The 8991-nt window shown below is 36.1% G+C and overlaps 1 protein-coding gene across 1 annotated transcript in view; it reads right to left on the bottom strand.

Moving 5' to 3' along the window:
- Positions 1 to 8991, bottom strand: part of TBCA (tubulin folding cofactor A) — a 73334-nt gene that overhangs the window by 21792 nt on the left and 42551 nt on the right. The window lies entirely within an intron of this gene.

Genomic DNA, 8991 nt, shown 5'->3' with positions numbered 1-8991 from the left:
GGATCACGAGGTCAGGAGATCGAGACCATCCTGGCTAATACGGTGAAACCCTGTCTCTACTTAAAAATACAAAAAACTAGCCGGGCGACGAGGCGGGCGCCTGTAGTCCCAGCTACTCGGGAGGCTGAGGCAGGAGAATGGCGTAAACCCGGGAGGCGGAGCTTGCAGTGAGCTGAGATCCGGCCACTGCACTCCAGCCTGGGTGGCAGAGCAAGACTCCGTCTCAAAAAAAAAAATAAAAAATAAAATAAGCCATTCCCATATTATAAACAATACTGCGATGAACATCCCTACCTATAAATTTTATAGACATGAAATATTTTCTTCCTAAAAAAATATTTTAAATGCATAGTACATATGTGAAATTAATTCCTTTTCCAGTCAACCAGTGACTTTTTCTTAACAATTACTTTTTCTAATAATGTAACAAGTCAAACTTTGTCATTAGTTATTAGTGAATGACAAAATGCAAATATTAAATCAATCTACTCCTATTTTAGCCTACTATTTGATTTTTTATTTTAGTCAAAGAAAATATGCCAGATTTAACTATTTAAACATTAATAAGCATATTAAAGGTTACACCACAGCAAAGTAAAATTAAAAAGAGAGAAATGAAACACCACGGGAAAATAAGATAAATCTGATAGGTTCACTAAATAACTCACAGGAGTTATACACAGAACAGAAACAAAGCATGTAAAGATTTCTTTTTTTTTTTTTTTTTTTTAAGAATAAAAGTTCCCAAAGCTGGAAAAGAAAAGCAAACTTAACTGAAAGGGCTTCATTTTAGAAGCACACAGAATCCATTAAAAAAAAAAAAAAAAACTATGTACATTAAGAATTTCCAGTGGCTCACTGGGAGGTCAAGGTGGGAGGATCACTCGAGGTCAGGAGTTCGAGATCAGCCTGCCCAACATGGTGAAACCCATCTCTACTAAAAATACAAAAATTAGTCGATGTGGTGGCAGGGGCCTATAACCCCAGCTACTTGGGAGGCTGAGCCAGAAGAATCACCTGAACCCGGGAGGCAGAGGCTGCAGTGAGCCAAGATCGTGCCACTGCATTCCAGCCTAGGCAACAGAGTGAGCCTCCATCTCAAACAAACAAACAAACAAAAAAATAATTTCCAGAACTCCATAAAAATTAAAGCTTTCAAAAAGAGAATAGGTAATCTGTAAAAGGATCAGATTGACTTATAATTCTTATTAATAACACTAGATATCAGAAGAAGATGGTGCAATCCCTTGAAAGTTTTGAGAGAAAATGATTTATATCCTGGATTTATAACTATAATAAAAGGTGGAGAAGAAAATCCATTAACTGACTTAACAATTATTTATTGAAGGGCTACTATGTGCCAGGTATGATTTTATGTACCAAGGATACAGCAATGAAGTACAAAAATCCCTGCCCTATGGCACTTTTCAGTGGGGAAATAAAGAAAATTAAATAAGCAAAATATATAACATGTTAGATTGTGAAAAGTGCTATGGAGAAAAAGCCATGAAGGAGGACTGGTAATACAGGGGGTTTGCAATTTAAAATAGGATTGTCTCTTTGAGAAGAGGACACATGAGTTAAGATTCGAAAGGGGCAATAAGCTATGTAAATAACTGATGAAAGAAGTTATAGGCCAAGGGATCTATTTTTAGTTACATAAGAATGCAAAAAGTTGATCTACTATGTCACCTTTCTGAGAAATTTACTTAACGTACTCCAACAAATTGAAGATGAAAATCCAGAAAAGAAGTCATGAAACCAGGAAGTCGTTGTCAACACAATCCCTAACAAAGGAAAAATATAACCCAAGGTTAACACTGTGCTATAGGCCTGGAAAACAATCAGTCTAAATGAGGATCTTAGTGTGAGCTCTTATAGAAACATCTTTAAGAAGGATGGAACAGATTCTTACGAACAGAGACAATGAGTAATAAGGTAGAAGGTAGTAATGATATAATAAAGAAGTCATGTTTTTCTCTCAATTATAAAAATGAAAACAATTAGCAACTTCAGGAACCTCATTCCCCTGACAAACACACATGCACACCCACAAATGCACACATGCAACAAATGGTTACGGTTGTAATATGAAGCAACTGGTGAAAAAGAGAATCCATTTAACCTGGATTTATAAAAAGTCTTCCTTAGGCAGGATAGTTCCCATAGTGCCTAGAACATAACAAGCAGTTAATAACATTTAGTTTAAGAAAAAACATGCTGTAAAAAGTGGGTAAGATGACTGCTGATCAACTGAGACCAACACCTGTGTCATCAATTCCTTGTATTAAATCCCCGTTTGAAACTTCTAGTATAATTTCCTTTTCCCTGTTATATACAGTTCTCCTCTACTGATACAGCTGATAACAAACTCTCCTCTCTCTGAAGAAACGAAGAGTTTATTTAAGATTTGTGTTGTGTGAGGGATTATGGAAAAGAAGAAACTTAAATTGAAGGCCTCATATGAACAGACCTGTAGGTACTTTATTGCATTTAATACTTATGACCCTACTTAAGTAGTATTATCTCTATTTTACACTCTCTTGCTAATTATGCCTCTCCATAATGTTTTAAAAGAGTCTTTCAATAAAAACAGAAGTTAATGAAGACATCAGTATTTCAGAAATGAATAAAATCTGTTACTGTATTTCAGGAAGCTGATCAAAAAATGATACTACTCATGAAATTAAGCTAAAAATTGATAACAACTCTGATGAAAGAAGTTAGGTTGGATGAATGACATCTGAGGTTTTAGCATTTCCAATGGGCATCAACAAATCTGCTCTCCTAAAACTTTTTTTGCCGTTCGGTGAAGTTCAACAGTTATAATTTAAGAACAGACAGTTATGATATTGGTATCTCATGAAATATAAAATGTAATGAATTTAGGCAAAAGCTTGATTCACTTGAGATAAATAAAAATTAAATATGGTGATAAGAGCAGCTAACACATACTGACCACTTACTATGAACCAAGCACTGTGCCAAGGCATGCTAAATGCCACATATGTCATTTAAGTCCTCAAAACAAACCAAACAGGTACTAGTATTATTCCCATTTTAGTAACTACTAAATCAAAATTAATGGAGCTTCAGTACCTTGTCCAAGTTCTCACATTTGTTAAGTGCCAAAGAACTGTTAAACTCCATATTCTTAGCTACTAATTTAAGTAATTCTCAAACATTTGAATATAAAAGTCTAAATGTGTTCAATTACAGCAGGCATTGTTAGTTGCCTACCCAGCAACCATTCCTCCATTTCTTACTTGACAACAGAATCCAGTTTTGCTTATGATCAGCCAAGAAGTCATGCCCTTCAAAGGAAGAAACTAATCACAATGATTTTACCCCCTTTTCCAAATGATAGTTTAGGCATGTGCAAATGATCCAATTCTGACCTAAGCTACATAAGAGACATCTGATGGAGGTTCTGAGAAGCTTGTTATTGCTCATAAATGGGATATAATCCATTTTCTCACCTGGACATTGTCACCTCTGTGTGACACCTGCCACTTGTGTCAGACACCTTAGGATCATGAGGAAATCCTGCCTAAAGAGACAGGTCAATCTAGTCAGAGAACTGCAGTCTTTGATGATGGTACTGAATTACTAAATCAACCAACCGTCAACGTATACTGCTTCTAGTTTTCTTATTGCAGGAGATAATAAATATCCTTATAGTCTAAGCTGCATACAGTTTTGTTTTCTGTTAGCTGAAGTTAAAACATCTAAAATGATAGTCACTAACAGCAGAAGATTGTTCTGTAAGTACAGAAATAATGCTCTCCAACTTTGGACTAACTCTTTCTAAACAAATCATTTAGAAATTGAAGTATCTCTCATTTTTTCCCTATCTACAAATAAACATGAAGTAAGATTAAATTACCTATACAATCCCCAGTTTTATGTTTTCCACTATATTAAAAAATGTTCCATATAAATTTTGTGTGAAAGTCTATATTTCACACTTAATACTAAAATAGTGTAAACCTGTTTTTGCTTTTGGTGGGGCGTGGTGGCTCACGTCTGTAATCCTAGCACTTTGGAAGGCCAAGGCGAGTGGATCACCTGAGGTCAGGAGTTCAAGACTACCCTGAACAACATGGTAAAACTCCATCTCTACTAAAAATATAAAAGAATTAGCCAGGCATGGTGGTGCACACCTGTAATCCCAGTTACTCAGGAGGCTGGGGCAGGAGAATTGCTTGAACCCAATAGGCGGAGATTGCAGTGAGCTGAGATCGTGCCATTATACACCAGCCTGCCTAACACCGAAACTGTCTCAAAAGAAAAAAAAAAAGGCCGGGGGCAATGGCTCACACCTGTAATCCCAGCACTTTGGGAGGCCGAGGCCCGCGGATCACCTGAGGTTGGGAGTTCCAGACCAACCTGACCAACATGGAGAAACCCTGTCTCTACTAAAAAATACAAAATGAGCCAGGTGTGGTGGTGCATGCCTGTAATCCCAGCTACTCGGGAGGCTGAGGCAGGAGAATCACTTCAACCCGGGAGGTGGAGGTTGCAGTGAGCCAAGATTACACCATTGCACTCCAGCCTGGGCAACAAGAGTGAAACTCTGTCTCAAAAACACAAAAAACAAACCAAGACCACTTTGTTTTTAATAATCATGGTGGCTACTAGAGGATAATATCCAGAATAAATAATATTACCATCTATCTACAACACATTTTCAAAGTATTTCTGTAACTTACAGGATATTAGGTGTTAAACAGTAAAATATCAAGGCCTATAAACTGCAACTTAATGGAGAGTGGGAATTAAGTAGCTAGATACTAAGTCTATAGACCATCATAGGCGGTAAGAAGTTTCACTGTGCTTCAAAGGAAACATGGCACCAGAAAAAGTGTATCCACTTACTGCTTGGACGCAGGAAGAAAAAAGTCTACTCAATTGGAAAAATGCAAGTCAACTGCATTAACTAAGAATTCTCACTAGTTCCTTAGTATGGAAGAATTACGATTGACATCAGAAGCTGATGTATAGTGTTAATGGTCTATACAGTAAAATGTGCGTAGTTCAATTTCAGTGAGTTTTAGTCATTTTCCACTAATCCTTGTGGTCATTATAAAGTCCTAAGTGAGATTTTCCACTGTTTCCAAACTTTTTGATAATTATAGTCAAAATTTCGACAGTCAGCAAAACTGAGGAAGAACCTGCTACAGTATCCTCTCCTAACAAAACTTAAAATAAAACAAAAGTGTGCTACCCAGAAACACATAAAATGAGATGGGGCTGGAGATGTTGCTTGTTCTGAATGGAATGTCTCCTCATCCTCTCCCAACCAACTCATTCTTCAAAACTTAACTCAAATAAATGTCCTTGTCTTCCAGGAGGACCACTCTAACATCAATCCTTCCACTCTCCCAAGCTGACACCGTAGATCCTATGTCTATGTATCTTCATAGCATATTTATCTGCATTATCACAATAGGTTGAAATTTTGCCTACTTCCACACCTAAAAATAAATCTCCCAAGGAGTGGAAATACATCTCATATCACACCTGGAAGAATATATGCCTCACAGATCTATTTGCTGAATGAAATAACTCATAATTATCCTGCATGGTAAGCAGGACAACTACCATCAGCCTCATTTTCAAATGAGAGCCTGCAATTCAAAGAAGTGAAAGGCCAGCTGTCCAGGAAAGGATGAAAACAGGACGTGAAATCATGACTTCTAACTTCAAGTGTCAATATTTTCTACATAAAATTACAATCTCATGTTTAAAGTAAATGAAGCAATTTTCAAAATTTAAATTTCTTTGCTCTGTTCCCAAAGTAAAATCATTCCATGGTTCAACACTTGAATAGCACAAAAGAATACACTGTGAAAAGGCAACCCACCACCTACACACCCTGCCCCCAGCCACTCAGTTCCCACCACTGGAAGCAATATGTTCTCAATTTCTTGTATTCTAAATGAAAGAAAATGAATGTTTAATTTCATGGTATTTGTTACCTTGTAGTTTCCCAGTACCCATTAATTAATCCACTAAACTGGAGATGGTACAAGTTTTATTAATTGCTGAAGCAGAATATGTGCTTTAATTAATTTTTAAAAATAAGTTAGATATTTTATAAACAGCTAAAATGATGCATGTCAAACATAACATCAATATCACTTTTTTCAATACTATGACTCTCAAGGATTAATAAATGAATAAATCTTAGAATGAAAATTCAAAAAACACAAATATAAAACTCATTATTTCGTGAATCTCTAAACTGTCCCTTAAAAGGTCCCTCAAAGGTTCTGAGATGTCAGTGAGATTAAAAAGTGCATACTACTGAAAGGGCTAAAGACACTGTGAATAGCTTCTGCTTGAGTTTATATGAGAAAGCAATAGCACCTCCCACAGCTGCTTCATCTCCATACAAAACACTCTGACAGTTTTAATTATCACCTAAAATCACAAATCTCTCTGTACGTTTGACTTTTTATCCTCTGTCCAGACCCATATCTCTAACTGCCTTTGTAACATCTCTATTTAGACATCCCCACTAGCAACCAAAGCAGGCTGAAAACTGAGCTCATCATCATCTCTCTCTAAAATGATACCCTTCCCAACTTGAGCTGTCAACATAGTAATCACGCTCTCATCTCACCACCTTTGTGATACCATTCACTGGAAACCTCACATTGCAACTGGTTTGGCTAAGTCTGAGAAAGACAGAAGGAAACACAGATGGATAGGGTAAGGTTCTGCATGTGAGGGGTTTTGTTTTGTTTTTAAGTGAGACTATACAAGTACTAGATAAAGTAGGACTGCCTTGTGAACATCATGGGGAAAATAGCTAAGTTGTCTGCAAGCTCAATTTAAGTCAGGAGTATGATGCAGTTATTATACTTTTCAAAAAGCCAAGTCGGCCGGGCGCAGTGGCTCACACCTGTAGTCCCAGCACTTTGGGAGGACGAGATGGGTGGATCACCTGAGGTCAGGAGTTCAAGACCAGCCTGGCCAACATGGTGAAACCCTGTCTCTAATAAAAATATAAAAATTAGCCAGGCGTGGTGGTTGGCCCCTGTAATCCCAGCTACTTGGGAGGCTGAGGTAGGAGAATCACTTGAACCCCAGAGGCCGAGGTTGCAGTGAGCTGAGATCACACCACTGCACTCCAGCCTGGGTGAGAGAGTGAGACTCAAAAAAAATTAAAAAATAAAAAAGTCAAGTCTATCTTAGATGCGTTAAAAGAAGCGGAGAACCTAAAACATGGTACATAAGTGGTACTCCTTGGATGAACTGCATCAGTACTTTTATTTCATAATTTACTTCCAAAATTGTTATATATAACTTAGATCCAACAGGGATTTAAAGGTAGCATCTGAAAGAGGACACTGGCAAACTAGAGTATTAGGAGAGGAATATCCAACATTATCATTCTATTCTGTTATATTCTGTGAAATAAATAGTTGTTTGTCTAAAACAGACAGATATGGGCTATTTGGTTATTTCAAACTAATATTGCTTATCATACTATTTTAAATGGGTGAAGAAAATGTTGGATGGAAATGACTTCAGCTTCTCACAGATAATAAAAGTTAGCATTAGTCAGGATATCCGAATTTTATCAAATTATAAAATAAACCCAATTTAATGATATTTCCTACAGCAATTATTCTTGGTGACCCATCAACTCAGGTTATTCTTGAAATTACTGATAAGAAAATTTGGGAGCAGAATCTGGGATTTCTTAGTTGGTTTCGGAGAACTCATGGCTTTCGGATTATTAGCATTATTACAGAGGCACTTTGATATGTAATGTGTTTATTCAATGTATTGAACTAAGATTTTGTTCATTAAGTCAAAATGGTTCAAGCAGCAGCATGTATGAAGATTTCTATTTTCATATCACTGATATTGAAGTTTTAAGTCCTTTTGTACAAAAGAATGACAAAATAATCATTATTAATAATTTTCATTCAGAAAAACACAAGAGGTGCAAATAACTTTCACACAATAATCCTATCTGATAGTATACATATACAGTGATTTGGTATATGTTAAAGGGTCCATTTTCAAAGTATATTTAATTTGTACTTTACCACATTGCAATTTGGAGTTTAAAAAACTACGTTATAAGTCCTTAACTGCTTAATTAGTTTTAAATAAAATTTGGTAATGGTACTTGACATAAGAGCTGTACTTGACACAATTTTAACAGCTAGGAAAGACTCTGAAGCCCTCCAAATCTTTCTTGTCTAAGTCACCTTATTTGTAGCCTGTAGTTTAAAAAAAAGTCTATTCTGTATCGAATATTTCACCCCTCATTCTTTACCTGTTTACTCAGGGTAAAATAGTTATTTTACAGCCTGACTTCCTGAATTTATCAGTAAACACTGTTTCAAAATGTTGCATTTTCACAACTGGAGGCTTAAACAGGAGAACAGTATTGTTTTAGCATGTAAAACATGAAAATCTCTAACTTTATTTCACAAAAACAGAAAAAAATATATAAATGATGTCTTTTATGGCATTTGAAGAGCATCACAACTTTTTGCAAGCTGTTGTACTACAGTCTTCCTGAACTATTTCTGATGAATTACTTGGTAGAATCTTTCAGGATCCTGACTGTGGATAGACTCTCATGATTATACATAAACATATATCTGTGACAAACATTCCTTTCTCTGGTCAACCTAAAAACCCCAAGTAATAACTGTAACATTTGAGATTACAGAAAGACACAGGAGCTGTAATTACAGCAGGCTGACTCTAACTTGTATTATGTATAAGGGGAAAATCTGTCCTATAATTGATCATGTAAATATAACCAAACTGCCATTTTTCAAATGTGATAACAATTGCTTTCTTTTACAGAGGAAAAGGGATGCTCTTCAAATAAATGTCAATAGATATGGCAAAAGTAAACAAAAGTAAAAACGTTTTTATGAACAAATAAAGCTTTGGAAATACCGTATACTCTTCCCCTCTTAAAGGTTTCACATAATGACAGCTTTTGAGTTATCT

Source organism: Rhinopithecus bieti, unplaced genomic scaffold, assembly GCF_001698545.2.
Source record: "Rhinopithecus bieti isolate Rb0 unplaced genomic scaffold, ASM169854v2 scaffold_26302, whole genome shotgun sequence".
Taxonomy (NCBI): domain Eukaryota; kingdom Metazoa; phylum Chordata; class Mammalia; order Primates; family Cercopithecidae; genus Rhinopithecus; species Rhinopithecus bieti.
Note: the sequence above shows the minus strand (reverse complement) of the source record. Positions and strands in the feature narration are given on the sequence as shown.